We start from the raw sequence: 15739 nt of genomic DNA on the forward strand, positions 1-15739 counted from the left end.
GACAGATATCAAGAGAGAGGAGGATTTGGCTGTTTATTTTCAGCCTTCTTATGATTGCTTTTTATAAAAAAAAATTGGGGAGGTGAGGTGACAAAACAGCAATTCTGAAATTTTTTATGTTTTTTCTTTTTGTACGGCGTTCACTGTGCAGGATAAGCAACATAATCCTTTTGCAGGTCAGGTTGTTATGGACACGGCAATACCAATTATGTGTACTTTTTTTTCCCTTTTTTTTTTTTAACCAATTATAGCTGACTAGATATGGGAGAAAACGAGATTTTTGTACTTACTGTAAAAACTGTTTCTCTTCCATTAATTCGGGGACACCGGCTTGACCATGGGTATAGCTGTTGCTGCTAGAAGGCGGACACTAAGCTCCTCCCTCCAGCTATACCCTTGCTACAGGGACTAAGCTAAATCAATTAGTGCAAAAGCAGTAGGAGAAGCAATGCAAAAATCACACTATGTACAAACCCAGAACCACACAGGCCCGAAAAGGCCCCTAAACAAAAGAATGGGTGGGAGCTGTGTCCCCCAATGAACGGAAGAGAAACAGATTTTACGGTAAGTACAAAAATCTAGTTTTCTCATCCGTATCATTGGGGGATACAGGCTTGACCATGGGACTTTACAGAGCAGTCCCCAAGGGTGGGCATAACAAGCAACCCTCCCATCTGCAAAACTCTTCGTTCCAGAGACGCAAAGGTGTGCACTCTATAAAACTTGGAAAAAGTATGCAAAGACAACTAGGTAGCTGCCTTGCACCCCTGAAGGGCCGAAGCCCCGTGATGCACCGCCCAAGAGGCCCCCACTGCCCGAGCCGAATCAGCAGTCACCCAGAAGGGTGGGGCCTGGCCATTACCGGGTACGCTTCCACAATGGCCAAACAAATCCATTGGGAAATGGAAGACTTCGATGCCGCCAGACCTCGTCTCGGCCCCTCTGGAATCACGAACATGGAATCCGTCCACCGGCTCAAGGTATGGGCGGCAGATGCCTCTTCCAAACGCTCCCTTTCAGGCTTGCCCTTTGCTGGGTTCCGCTTGTTCGGTACCCGGCTGGATGAGATAATCTCAGAGGCCACGGGCGGGAAGTGTACATTCCTTCCCAAAACCAAATCCAAGCGCACCCCTCGTGCTAGGTCCTCGTTTGCATGGGGCCATTCCTTTCGCCGCGCCTCCAGTATGCGGCCAGCGTCAGGGTTGCCTCCTGCCGCTATCGCACAGGAACAGAAGAAAAGGCTGTTCTTTAATTCTAAGTCGGCCTGGCAGCCTAAGTCCCAATCCTCCCATTCCGCAGCCACCAAACAGGTCCCTCGCGGGTGGGGGCCGGTCTCCTCCTTTATCAGGAGATTTGGCGGGCCCTCATCTCAGAGGCATTGGCACTCGAGGTAGTCACATCAGGTTACAAAATCGAATTTACCTCCCCTTCCCCCGAGCGCTTCTTCCGGTCCCAAGTTCTCAAGGAAGCAGAGAGGGCCTCTGCCTTGTTCCAGGCAATTCATTCCCTGATAGCTCGAGGAGTGATCTCCCCGGTCCCTCGGACAGAACAATTTACAGGGTTTTATAACCTGTTTGTATTTCCGAAAAAGGAGGGTTCCATTCGGCCTATCTTGGACCTCAAATTGTTGAACCGGTTCCCCCAAGTTCAACACTTCCGGATGGAGTCCCTTCGCTCCGTCATTGGTTCACTGATCCAGGTAGAATTCCTTTCCTCCATAGACATTCAGGACGCGTAACTACACGTCCCCATTGCCCAGCCGCACCAGCGCTTTCTCCGCTTCGCCTTAGGGCCCCATCACTTCCAGTTTGTCACCCTCCCCCTTGTGTTGGCAACAGCACCGCGAGTCTTCACGAAGGTCCTCGCTCCCCTACTTGCCCTACTACGTTCCAGAGGCATCACTCTGATTCCCTACCTGGACGACATTCTGGTCAAGGAGGCAACCCCTGGCCCAGAACGAGGCCAGCCTTCGTATCACTCTGGATACCCTCATTCAGTTTGGCTGGCTGGTGAATTTCCAGACGACTCGCGTTCTTAGGGATGACTTTGGACACGGAGGAGGCGTTGGTCCGCCTCCCTGTGGACAAGCAGCTGGCACTCCAGTGGTCAGTTCGCCTGCTTCTCCATCGCAGGCGCCCATCTATCTGTTGCTGTATGCAAGTCTTAAGGGCTCTGGTCGCTTCCTTCGAAGCGATTCCATTTGCACAAATTCCACTCCCGCCCACTCCAACGGGTGATCTTGACTCAGTGGGACAAATCTCTACTGTCCCTGGACTGTCACATGAGTCTGCCCACACAGGTGCGTCTAGCTCTCAGGTGGTGGCTCCGGATCCCGACCTTGCAGTCGGAGAAGTCTTTTCTCCCGGTCTTGTGGACGATCATTACCACCGACGCCAGCCTTCATGGCTGGGGAGGAGTCTTCCCTCCCAGGACGGTCCAGGGCTTATGGTCTCAATTGGAGTCCAGACTGCCAATCAACATTTTGAAACTCTGGGCCATTCGGCTCTCCCTTCTCCATTGGGCCCCTCTCCTGAAGGGACGGCCAGTAGGTATTCAATCCGACAATGCTACGGCGGTGGCTTATATCAACCACCAGGGGGTACCCGCAGCCCTGCTTTGTTGAGGGAATTGGCAAAAATCCTGAGGTGGGAGGCGTTACATGTCCCAGCTCTTTCAGCTGTGATCGTTCTGGGAGTTGAGAACTGGGCGGCAGATTTTCTCAGCCGGACGACTCTGGGCCCCGGGGAATGGTCCCTGCACCCGGAGGTGTTCGAACAGATCTGCCTCCGGTGGGGTCGTCCGGAAGTGGACTTGATGGCGTCCAGGTTCAATCATAAACTTCCCGCCGCCTTCTCTCGCACAAGAGATCCCAAGGCGTACGCCGCAGATGCTCTGATAGCACCGTGGAACGAGTTCTCCCTAGTGTATGTGTTCCCGCCTCTTCCTCTCCTGCCGCGTGTCCTGCGCATGGTCAAGGGCGTTCAGGCGATCCTCATTGCACCGGACTGGCCCCGCCGACGTCGTCCTCATCCTAGCAGACGCACCATGGCCCCTTCCTCTCAGGTCCGATCTGCTCTCTCAGGGACCTGCCTTCCATCAGCATTTAGATTTGCTTCGTTTGACGGCGTGGCTGTTGAAACCGCCATTTTAAAACAGCGAGGTGTCACTGATAGGGTTATTCACACCATGATCAGAGCCAGGAAGCCAGCCTCATCCAAAATCTACTGCAGGACTTGGAAGTCCTGTCTCGGATTTTGAGAAAAACGTAATCTCCCCCCTCTACGCTTCTCTCTTTCCACGATTCTCTCCTTCCTTCAATCCGGTCTGGAATTGGGACTAGCCCTTGGCTCCTTAAAGGCAGTCTGTCATCAACATTTCACCTTTGTAACCCTTCCCATAGGTTTCTAGCATCCTTACAGTTAATAAAAACGTTACCTTTAGCATCAATCCTGGACTTATAAAACCGGCAAAAAACATCTTTGTAGCATATGCAAATGAGGGCTCGCAAGTGCCCAGGGGCGGCGTTACCCTCATGGTGCCCTGCTAGCTCAGCCTTTTCTTCGCTTCCCCCCGCTCCTTCCTTCCCTCCGCCCGCCCATCCTTTCCCTCTGACCGCCCATCCTTTCCCTCTGACCGCCTATCTACTAACTTGTTGTTTCGCCGAGATCCCGCGCCTGCGCACTCAGTCCGTCGGCCGGCGCATGCGCACTGCGATGCCCATTCCTTGTACGGCATCACAGTAATTAATGCGCATGCGCCGACTTTGCACCGTTAACGTTTTTATTAACTGTAAGGATGCTAGAAACCTATGGGAAGGGTTACAAAGGTGAAATGTTGATGACAGACTCCCTTTAAAGGCTCAGGTGTCGGCGCTGTCTATTTTGCTTCAGCGCCCTCTGGCCTCGAAAGGCCTTCCTCCAAGGGGTGGCTCATTTTGTTCCACCCTATCGGCCTCCCATGCCTTCCTGGGATCTGAACCTCGTTCTAGGTTCACTCCAATCGGCTCAGTTTGAACTGCTTCGGACGGTGTCCCTGCGTCGTCTTTTCTGGAAGGTGGCATTCCTGGTGGCTATCACATCCATCAGTCGTGTCTCAGAGTTGGCAGCCCTTTCCTGTAGGGAACCCTTTTTAGTCCTTCATCAGGATAAGGCGGTGCTCCGGCCCATACCACCTTTTCAACCGAAGGTAGTCTCGGCCTTCCACGTTACCGAGGACATTGTCCTCCCTTCCTTTTGCCCAGCCTAGGGAGCATTCTCTTCACAAGCTGGAAGTAGTTCGTGCTCTGAGGATCTATGTAGCCGTCTCTAGCTCTTTCCGCCGCACGGATTCGTTATTCGTGCTTCCTGACTGTCCTCGTAAGCGATGCGCCGATTCTAAGGTGACGATTGCCAGGTGGATATGTTTGGTTATCATGGAGGCATACCGTTCCCGGGGCAGGGCTCCACCCCCTGGAATCACGGCCTACTCAACCAGAGTGGTTGGCGCTTCCTGGGCTCGCTTCCATCAGGCATCAGCTGTCCAGTTGTGTAAGGCGGCACTTGGTCTTCCTTACACACGTTCACGAAATTTTACCAGGTGCACTCCCTGGCATCGGCATATGCTTCCCTAGGCCATAAAGTCTTGCAGGCAGCAGTGTCCTGAACGTCCGTGAGGGCAGTTTTTACCATAGGCGAGTATTGTTTGTTTCCTCCCCGTGGACTGCTGTGTGACGTCCCACGGTCCTGTGTCCCCCAATTATACGAGCGAGAAAAGGAGATTTTTGTGGACTCACCTGTAAAATCTTTCTCTCGCTGAGTTCATTGGGGGACACTGCTCCCACTCATAGTTTTTTTCCATTGTTACCGCGCATGGCGATTGGTTATTTGTTGGGTTTCCGTTTTAGTTAATGTTCTTACTGTGTTATCAGTTATTTTCTGCTACTCCTACTGCTTGGGCACAAACTGATATGCTCTCTCCTGACTGGGGAGGGTATATCTGGCAGGGGAGGAGCTATCACTTTCTAGCCTAGTGTCTCCTCCTAGTGGCAGCAAGCAGCTATACCCATGGTCCTGTGTCCCCCAATTAACTCAGCGAGAAAGAGATTTTACAGGTGAGTCCACAAAAATCTCCTTTTCTCTGTCAGTATTAACCTATATTATATCATATTAACCTATTGGACATCAGTGCTGCTAGTTTTAATCAATGAAATAAAATCCACTCTGATAGGGGCGTGGCCAAGATGGCTAGACGTGCCTGAGCAGAGCCCTGTGGCCAGCACAGCACTGCGGGATAAATCCTGACCACCACCTGCATCTATCAAGGCAGAAGACCCCCTGAAAGTGCCCTGACACTAGCTGACAGAGTGAGCCACAGCAGAGACGCGAACGCCAGCCGCATGTGCGCCGGGATAGATCCCCAGCAAGAAACATACTCGGGCGGAGAGAGGAAGAGGCGCGGGCGAGCAGGGCGCAGGGGATATAGTGCACCCACCGACTTTCCCGCCAGTCGGCCATATTACCAGCCACTGTCTAGCACAAGGGAGGAGGAGGGAGCTCCCAAGCAGTGCAGCACCCAGGAGCAGAGGAGACTTCAGAACCTCGTGGGGTATAAGGGGAGAATATTGCCAGCACTTACTACTGTAAGGACCCAACAATCCTGAAACGGGGACTAAAAAGCCGCTCAGAACAACCCCTGCACGTCTCCCTGGCAGCTCACATTGCAGCAAGAAGGCCTATCAAGAGGCACAAACGTGGGGAATAACTCCAATTCAGATACAGTAACTCCTCCAATAACAGAATAATGGGGCCACAAAAAGCACAAAGTGCTGCAGATAAGCTGAAAGAATTTGCCAGACAACCAGAAGAGGCATCGCGGTCCCCTTTATCGCAGCAAAATATACACACTAGAGCTAGTACCACACCAGACAATGCATCCCCTGCCACAGCATCTGGGGAGGCTCTGGATGAACCCACTCTTAAACATGTGACAGCACAGGTCCTGGAAGTAATCACTTCCTGCAAGAAGTCTCTTAACGGGAAAACTAGATAAAGTCAAAATTGACCTAGGCCTGCTGCGACAAAATATGCATAACCTGCGGGACAGAGTCCAACACACCAAAGAATGTATATCCCGAATAGAGGATGCCGCGGCCAATGTTTCTAGGTCCTTGTCTGAGCTCAACACTAAAGCAGAACTCTGGAGACAAAAAGCGAACGACTTGTAAAATAGGCTCCGTAGAAAAAACATAAGAATTATCGTTTTACCCGAAAAAGCAGAGTGCCGTACACCGGACGAGTTCATAGAGCCTTCGTGGTGGAAAGAGCTCATAGAGTACCAGCAAGACCGCCACCACCTGGAACCCCAACTCGACCCATGCTTGCAAGGTTTCTCAATTGCAAAGATAGAGATAAGATTTTGGCACTAGCCAGAAGATGACAGGAAATCAAATACGACAACGCCAAAGTCTCCATATTCCCAGATTTTTACATGGAACTGCAGAAACAGTGTGCAACCTTTCATGGACGTCAAACGGCGGCTGAAAGGCCAACGTACCCTACTCCATGGGCTACCCAGCGAAACTAAGAAGAATAGACGGGGATCGAGCGGTCTTCTTTACCTCTCCTGGAGAAGTCAAGGAGTGGCTAGCCCTACGGAGAAGATCACCAAGATGATGAAGTTCCTGAAACCATCTGCAGAAGGGCCACAGATGACGCCAGTGGACTGGCTAGGCTAAGTTGATATGCGTCAAACATTCTTATGTATAGCTTCTGGTCTAGGCCTATATAGGTTTCATTTAAGTATTTAGGGCCACATTCACTATAATTCTGTGCTTAGATAGAAATTTATGGCAGTTGCTGTAGCCAGCATGCCTCTGTCAAACCATCACCAAAGACAGAGGCTTCACAGTTTTACTCTGGCCCAAAGTCTGGAATGTGGGCAGCTACACCAGACATAACACCTAAACTACACATATTACGTTGTTAAGACTTAATGTTTTCTTTTGTCTAGTTGCTACTGTTAGCATGTTTATGTAGATAATCTCAACTCCTGAGATTACCTACAGGCCCAGGATTCCATGGCTGAGTGGAGAATTCTTTAATGGAATGTCGGGGGATTAGGCACTCCGCAAAAAATGTCAATGGTGCATACTTTTATCAGAAATGCCAGCCCACATATACTGTGTCTTCAAGAGACACTCCTTACATCTAATACATCTCTGGGGCTAAAGAAACTGTGGGTACAGTGGTCCGCACACTCCTATCACTCCTCCTCCTCCTCAAGGGGGGTGTCCCTATTAGTACATAAACAGCTAAGATAGGAGGCAAAAGAACTAGTTATTGATACGGAAAGGCAGATATGTCTTTGTACACGCTCTTATCGACAATGTACATTATGTTTTACTAGGCGTTTATAATCCTCCCCCTGGATCCATGCAGATTTTACATCTAGCAGTCACCTTTGCAGCTGCGTATCCACACGCCAAAATAATTTGCATGGGAGACCTAAATATTTGTTCCAAAAGTATACCATACACATGTAGAGGCACTTTTAACTCTATTTTAATATAGTGCAATACTACTGGTTGCCTTCTCTTGACATGTGTATATTGAGCATTGACATTAAAATATAGCTTTTATTACTCACTTGTTAAAATTTAAGTGTCCTACTAACCTACTATTAAAACTATCTAATAGAGCCTCTGATGTGCTGTATTATTTACTAGCTGTGCTATTATAATAGTGGCCTGGTAGCGGCGCGCTTGCTCCAGTCACCACTCAGTTGTTTTGAGCGGAGTCACGGGCTGCCCGTGCCCCTGAAGACGCCATGTATATGGCGAAACATGTCTGGGGGCAGTGTATAAGGTTTTAGGCTGTATAGACCTCTGTCTGTCATAAATGTAGACTCCGCTCAAAACAACTGAGTGGTGACTGGAGCAAGCGCGCCGCTACCAGGCCACTATTATAATAGCACAGCTAGTAAATAATACAGCACATCAGAGGCTCTATTAGATAGTTTTAATAGTAGGTTAGGTAGCACACTTAAATTTTAACAAGTGAGTAATAAAAGCTATATTTTAATGTCAATGCTCAATATACACATGTCAAGAGAAGGCAACCAGTAGTATTGCACTATATGAAAATGGAGACCTAAATATGATGCTAGATTCCTCGCTGGATCGCTTTAATGATGTTGCAAGCCTACCCAATACAGGGAACCCCTCACAGCTCAGCAGATTCTTAACAGAGTTTAGGTGGTTCGATCTCTGAAAGTCTAGATATCCCAGGTCTAGAGTATACTCATGTCACAGTAGAAGTCACTCCCTAACCAGGATAGACTATATACTAGGTAATGAATCGGCACTGTTACACTTAAGGGTCCATAATATACATGCCCCGGGGAATCTCGGACCACTCGCCAATACTTGGCACACTGATTCGCAGTGTCCCCTCAGTCATGTATAGACTGAACATACAGTACACCCATTCTGGCTGAGCCTCATGGGCTCATGAGATGGGATATCATATCATATACAGGAGCTCCTTAAAACGCACAAAATTGAAACTAATTGGACTGGTGTGGGACACTCTAAAAGCATTTCTGCGTGGGGCACTGCAATCTAATATTTACTACATTAAAAGAGATACTAATAGATCAGAGCTGGAGCTGGAGTCCCGGTGCACGACACTGGAACAACAATAGATTAGTTGCCCAACTGACGCCAACAGAAATGAATGGCTGCTGGCGGGACGACAATATCTCACAATACTTAAAGATAAAGCGGACAGGAAACTGTTCTTTATGAAACAAACTGCCTTCGAGCTGGGAAATCAATCAGCTAAGCTACTAGCCCAGTTGATCTAACATGATTCGCCATCTACAGCGATTTTAGAAACTAGAGACCACACGGAACAAAAACTTAGAACCCAAGAAACCATTCTTCATGCCTTTACACACTTCTATCGTGACTTATACAGATCCAATATAACGGTTTCCGAAACAGAGATAGCCACATATCTAGGAGATATCCTTCCCCAAACTCACTACATCTCAAAGTACCCAATTAGATCAACCTATATGCTTGGAGGAGGTACTGCAAGCTATAGCAGATCTCAACAATGGGAAATCTCCAGGCCCAGACGGACTCCCCAAAGAAGTTTATGCTAGGTATTCGGAGGTGTTAGCTCACCACTGCTGACCACTTTTCACTCGGCTTTGGAGACGGGACACCTACCGGAATCATTTAGGGAAGCCACAGTGGTACTTCTACTCAAACCCGACAAAGATCCTCTGGACTGTGGATCCTATAGACCCTTAGCACTGATAAATGTGGATTATAAAATCCTCACCAGAATTTTAGCCACTCGCCTTAACCGAGTAATCCTCTCATTGGTTCACGAGGACCAGACAGGCTTCATGCCAGGGAAATCCACCACAGATAACATAAGAAGGGTACAGGTGGTACAGCTGGGGCATTCTATGAACGCAGACTGGGCACTAGTCTCACTTGACGCAGCTAAACCGTTCAATTCCATAGAATGGAGATATCTGATTGGCTATCTTGGAGGCTTTGGATTTGGACCTCAGTTCCTCAGATGGGTCAGCATCCTGTACAACAACCCGATAAGTAAGCTATTGGTCAACGGAGAACTGTCAGACAGCTTTCCCCTTCATAGAGGGACAAGACAGGGCTGTCCCTTATCGCCACTCTTATTCGCCCTGGCAATTAAAACCTTGGCCATTAGGGTAAGGAGCAGTAATAATATAACCGGAGTAACCATGGGGGAGGGGGAGGTTTGTATAGGATTATACACTGACGACATGATTCTATACCTGTCATCATCTGACTCGTCTCTCAATAATGCGGTGAACCTGATAGACGAATTTGGGAATTACTCATGCCTGAGAATTAATGGGGGGGAAATCGGTGTACATGCCGCTGGGCAGAATAGAGTGGACCCTCTCAAGTTTCTCAGCTTAAAGTGGTAGACTCCTTCAAATTCCTAGGTGGCCATATCACCAAGCGACACTCCCGGGCACTGTCACTCAATATACTTCCATTAATCGAACATATCCGGAATAAATTTAAAAACTGGAAACCGTTACCCATCTTGGTGACAGGACGTATTATTATTATACTCCCAAAAGTGCTGTATGCTGCTCAGCATTCTAAAATGCATATACCCAAATCAATTTTTAAAGAATTAGATACCCATACTAGGATATTTTATATGGGGCATATCCCGAGCTAAACTCAGTCTGGATACGTTACAGCGTCCAAAAGTAGAGGGATGTATGGCCTCACCAAATTATTTTATATATTACTTATCCGGCCAGATACAGCTCATTCATACCTGGTTCACAACAGAGGATCTTCCCATATCAGAATATTTCCTAAAAACCTACCTTACATGCAATACCTTATGGGCAGTATTAGAGGGGTCAGCTAAATTTCAAAAGCCAATGCTGCCACTACACAGATTAGCTCAGACAGTTTGGAAAGAGGCTAAATTGCTAGTCAAATACCTTTGTGGGATGACCAAGCCATACCAACTATGCAGGGAATAATGGGAGCACACAAATGGAAATCGGCAGGAGCTAGGACCCTATGCAATATCTATGATCAATGAATCATTATGACATTTGAGACCTTGACTCTAAAATATGATATATCACGTACCCACTTCTTCTCGTACCTACAACTTAGAGCTGCAGTACAGAACAAATTTCCACACCACAGAACCAGAGTATCCAAATATCCACTTAAAGGAGTTGTCAAAACCCAGGGCCCCAAAGGATTAGTATCGGCAATTTATTTATTAGTTTAAGCAAAGATTAGTGCAGAACCCCTCCCTGTAATTGACAAATGGAATCCCTGTTTATGGCAAGTAAATGTATAGCACTGAGATGGTACAGCCCCACCACACCGACCATGTGGAAATTACAAATAAATCAGATCCTACCCTACATAGTACTAGTATATAAAGATCGCAATAAACCACAAAAATTTGACAAAGTGTGGGGCCTATGGTGTGGAGCAGCACAAGCTATGTAATCGACCTCTAGAACTACGACAAGCAATATCAACAGCTCGAGGAGGCATGGCTCAGTGGGTGTAGGGGGAAACCTGTAAGCATCAAAATCATTATATTTTAAATGCCGAAATAAAGAGTGGGTAATATTGCATTGGCTGGTTAGAGGCATAGTTAGAACAGTTACTGTATTATTATTACTCTGTTTCATGTATCATGCAATTTGGACCATAAAGGTCTTGGACCTTCCATGTATACTTTGTATTTGACAACACAAGTGTATGATGATGTTGTATTCCCATTTCTGTTAACAAAGACAGTTAAAAAATAAAATAAAAAAATCCCACTCTGATACGTTGCCTGTATTATTAGCATCGCAGGTCCAGGTGTGAAGTGGGTAGTGTTTACAAGGTCAGTCTGTGGGTTTTGTGTAGGACCGCGCTGCTATTAAACTGCGGTGGCACTAATAAAACTCGTGAAGTTTAAATTCCAATTGTTTATATTAAGTTCTGCAATGAATTCTTCCAAGCCCTGTCTCTCTCCTCTCCATATCAACAGGCATCAAATATAGCGCCGCCAAACTATTAGCTCCCCTTTTTCGTTTCTTTTTCCCAAAGGACCATAAACAAATTGGCGAAACTTGGGGGGAATTTAGCCCCCATCGCAGTTCCAGTGCATTGTAGGTAATAAGTGTTTTTAAAGATAAAATAATTGTGACAGAGACAGAAATCAACGCAATCCAAAATAAAAAGAATTTCAGCATTGTGCATAAGGGGGTCACCGTTTAGTGCTTCCTCCACCCCTTTAAGCCCAAGTCCTTTTGTATAATTGTATATAGGGAGGTGACATCTGCCGTAGCCAACCATATATCTGTACTACTGGCCCCTAAACTACTTAATTCTATCAAACTCCTGGAGTCTTTTAAATATGAAGGAACCTGTGTCACATATTTCTGGAGAAAGTAATCAACATATTCTGAGAGTCTACTTGTCAGGGAGTGACAGGATACTTAATCGACAGGTAATCCAACTCTTTTTTTTATTTATAATTTCATTCTTGAATCCTTCCTGGATAAGTTTATTTATTTTCCTTTTATACTCTGTCATGGGGTTGCTCTTAAGTTTTCGATATATATTTTCATCTGCAATTAGTCTCTGCATTTCTATTTCATATTTCTCTGTGTCCATTATTATTACTCCCCCCTTTGTCTGACGGTTTTATTACAATATTGCTATTGTTTTCCAACCTTTTTAGTTGTCTCTCTTCACTGGTTAGATTGTGGTACCTAGGTTTCGCATCTAACTTCTCTAGGTTTTCTGTCATCAGAAAAATTGTTATGTAGCTGGCTGACATTAGCGATGTGCTAATGTCAGCAGAACATAACTGTATGACTTATATCTCCCTGCCTGCCGCCATTTGCATAAAATAATGACTTTTATAATATGCAAATGAGCCTCTAGGTGCTAGTGGGGTGTTGCTGCAGCACCTAGAGACTTCGTCCTCTCACAGTTTGGTACGCCCTTGTAAAGGTGATTGACATCCTCGGTCTCCTCCGTGCCCCGAAAATGCTGCGCCTGCGCCGTCCATTTTGGTATTAGGCGCAGGCACAGTGAGTGAAGGACGGCAGCAGGTGCCATGTAAAAAAAAAAAAAAAAAAAAAAAATTTTTTTTTTTTTTTTTAATCCGTTTGGTCATTCTGCAAATTATAGAACATATTCTATTTTTTGTCCATATTGGGGACAAGAACAGTCTGTTTGAGGGGGAAAATATTTTGGAGTGCTCAGGGAAGGTTTTGCAGATCCAATGTTTTTGGACTTATAAGCATATGTATGGCAGCTTTCCTTGTAGTTGTATAAAGTTAAGGTTATTATTTTTTTATGTTTTGACCTCAGTGTATACTGATCAGAAGAAAATTTATCATCAAGGTAAATACACAGTCGAATTATGACCGTGTAGCTCATGAAGGAAATCACAGGTCATGAGCTAGCTTGGTGGATAGATAAGGTGTGTGATAGGCTGTCTGCACACACATCCCTCGTTGCTGTCAGAGGTAAAAGGGCAATTTGTCAGACCTTTATATAGGGATGATTATTGGCTTTTAGGCAGTATTTCTGAAACTACGGTTTGCGAACTGTTCTTGTACTGCTGTGGTGAAAATGTATTGTGATTGGACAAATTGCACCACTGTGAATAAGCAACGTGGAAACTGCAAAGAACAATTTGTAATTGATGTGAGAGGTGAACGTCGCTAAAAAGGTGCGCATGGGAGTACCGACACACTACAGTGGAGCAGCTCACTACTAAAATTACCAGGAGCTACCAGTCATGTGTCCAAAACAACAGTTCCTACTGCGTAAGGGGCTCCGAAGCAGACAGATGGTCACCCGGATTTTGGACTATTATCTGCAGTAGTTAATGAGTAGTATGGCAGATAAGGACTCCAGATCTCTATTTTCCTGCTATCCCTGTCCCCCTGCTGTTAGCGTTCAAAGCTGCACTGAAATACATTGATTGGACTTCTATGTGCATGAACAGGAGTCCTCTCCATTATGTTAAAACTGCACAGGAGTCCAGGCTGTGTATTTCAGCACAGCTTTGAATGCTGACAGTGGGGGTACAGAGATTAGTTGGACAGTGAAAAATAGCGATCTGGACTCCTCATCTTCAGTACTACTCATATACATAATTAGCACTGCACATAATAGTCCAAAATCGTGATGTCAAAGGTGAAAGTAGCTTATATGATGTTAAAGGTGCTGCTATAGTGCAAATATTGTTCTATTTTACATTCCTTAGAAACGTTAATGCATCTGTACTGTTATACTTATCTCTCTATTGTATACTGCCGACATGTAGGATATAAAAAGAGTGAATCCTTCTCTGTAACTTATAGGGCATAAAGGAAGTATTCCGACCTATTCCTCTTTTCACACACCGTTACGTTATAGCTTTATTTTAAAATAGATCATTTAGATTTTTACTCTTCAATCTACAAACAGAACCCATAATGTCAAAGCGGGAAATTTGAGCAACTGTATTAAAATAAAAAATATCACAGAAAAGTATTTAAACCTTTTCTCTTAACTTTGTCTGAATCACCTTTTTTGCAGTGGTTATAGCCCCAAGTCTTCAGTATGTATTACGGTACAAATTTGGCACTATATCTAGGGAATTTCTCCCATTTTCTCTGAAGATCTGTAAAACTCAGGTAGCATGAAGGGCATCAGTGCACAGATATTTTCTCGTCTTTCAGATATATTTAAATTAGTTCAAGTCCAGTCTCTGGCTGGACAGCTCAAGCTCATTCACAGTCTAGTCCTGGAACCAGTCTCTTTTCATCCTGGTTGTCATAATATCATTTTCCTTTTAGAAGATGCATTTTTTCCCCAGTCCAGAATGCTTTGTAGCATGATTTCATCAAGGATTTTGCTGCAGTTTGGTCCATTATTTTTCTCTCAATGCTGACTAGTCTCCCAGGTCCTACTCAGCATGAAGATGCTAGTGCCAAGCTTCATTGTATGGATGATATTGGCCATTCATTCAGGCAAGAGTTTAATGTTGGTTTCATCAAACCAGGGATCTTATTTTCATGGTATGAGGGTCCTCTAAGTGCATTTTGGCAAAATCCAAGAGGACTGTTATGTGTCTTTTAGTGCCTTCTGCCTGGGACTTATACTTCTTGAATATTCTGTGGACCTCTGTCTGACTGGCATATAACATATATTTCTGCAAACCTGATTTTGCTGTGTAGTATATTATCCATTTTAAGGATGTAACATAATAAAATGTGTAAAACTGAATGTTTCCTGAATGCTCAGACCCATATTCACTATTAACTCTGTGCCTCAATTTTGTATAGCATTTTGGAGCAAAAAGTCACATCTGCTGTTATAGACTGTTTCATAGACTCACTCACATTAGGGTCATGGCTTAAATGGAAAGGATGCATGTCCCAAAAAGTCACTTGTGCCAAAATGTCCCAAAATATCTGCAGTGAAAATCTGAAAAACAACTAAATGTTTTACTCTTTTAGACATGTGGATGCCCCAAATGTATCATACAGACCAATCCACTGTGACAGTTCTGGTACATTTAAAGATTCAAACACAATAGACTGGAGGTGACACTGACTTCTAAGAGAGAGTTTCCCATAGAACATTTTTTTTATATGCTCTGGGACCTGTGCATAGGTAATTGTGCAGAGAGGGGGTAGATAGGTTGTGACCAGTCTTGACATATTAGGTTTAGTGGCAGTGCAAAAAAATGCAGGATTTTTGTATTTTTTTAATATAGTGATATGGAAAATTGTTTAAAAATCACCCAAAACTCTAAAAAGAATAAATATATATATACACTGCTCAAAAAAATAAAGGGAACACAAAAATAACACATCCTAGATCTGAATTAATTAAATATTCTTCTGAAATACTTTGTTCTTTACATAGTTGAATGTGCTGACAACAAAATCACACAAAAATAAAAAAATGGAAATCAAATTTTTCAACCCATGGAGGTCTGTATTTGGAGTCACACTCAAAATTAAAGTGGAAAAACACACTACAGGCTGATCCAACTTTGATATAATGTCCTTAAAACAAGTCAAAATGAGGCTCAGTAGTGTGTGTGACCTCCACGTGCCTGTATGACCTCCTCCCTACAACGCTTGTGCATGCTCCTGATGAGGTGGCGGACGGTCTCCTGAGGCATCTCCTCCCAGACCTGGACTAAAG

General features: G+C 45.2%; 1 protein-coding gene across 5 annotated transcripts in view; it reads left to right on the forward strand.

Moving 5' to 3' along the window:
- The window catches only part of PPP6R2 (protein phosphatase 6 regulatory subunit 2), a 205691-nt gene that overhangs the window by 176557 nt on the left and 13395 nt on the right, over window positions 1-15739 (forward strand). The window lies entirely within an intron of this gene.

Source organism: Bufo bufo, chromosome 1 (assembly GCF_905171765.1).
Source record: "Bufo bufo chromosome 1, aBufBuf1.1, whole genome shotgun sequence".
NCBI classification, from domain to species: Eukaryota; Metazoa; Chordata; class Amphibia; order Anura; family Bufonidae; genus Bufo; species Bufo bufo.